This window comes from Cibotium barometz, chromosome 52 (assembly GCF_041138505.1).
Source record: "Cibotium barometz isolate CiBa-2024 chromosome 52, ASM4113850v1, whole genome shotgun sequence".
Lineage (NCBI taxonomy): Eukaryota > Viridiplantae > Streptophyta > Polypodiopsida > Cyatheales > Cibotiaceae > Cibotium > Cibotium barometz.
The window spans coordinates 34,080,609-34,080,996 of NC_141097.1; positions in this window are offsets into that span (position 1 = coordinate 34,080,609).

Consider the following 388-nt stretch of genomic DNA (forward strand, 5'->3'; position numbering starts at 1 on the left):
TAAATGTGTCCATATTATGTATGCTTCTCTCAAGCTAACATCTTTGGCACCGGATTCGGGGATAAAGTTGGGGCACTTGGTGCGACGGCTTTAAAAGGACACTTAGCGACATGGTGCAGGCCCACCTATGTACAAGATCTCAGACATGGTTACCTTAGAGAAACAATATAACAATTCCAATAGCTTTTGGAAGAGGAAAGAATAATATTCACATACATTACATGCACATAAATTTGTCCCGCCTTTATGGAACTCTAAACAGCTTTTATGTACAAAATGGACATCATCTGCTAAAAAAAGAGATTCAGACATCAAAAAATTTAAAGCCAGTTCCAATTTCCATCTACACAAAATAATCCCAATCCATAGTTTCACTTAGTTTGCCATA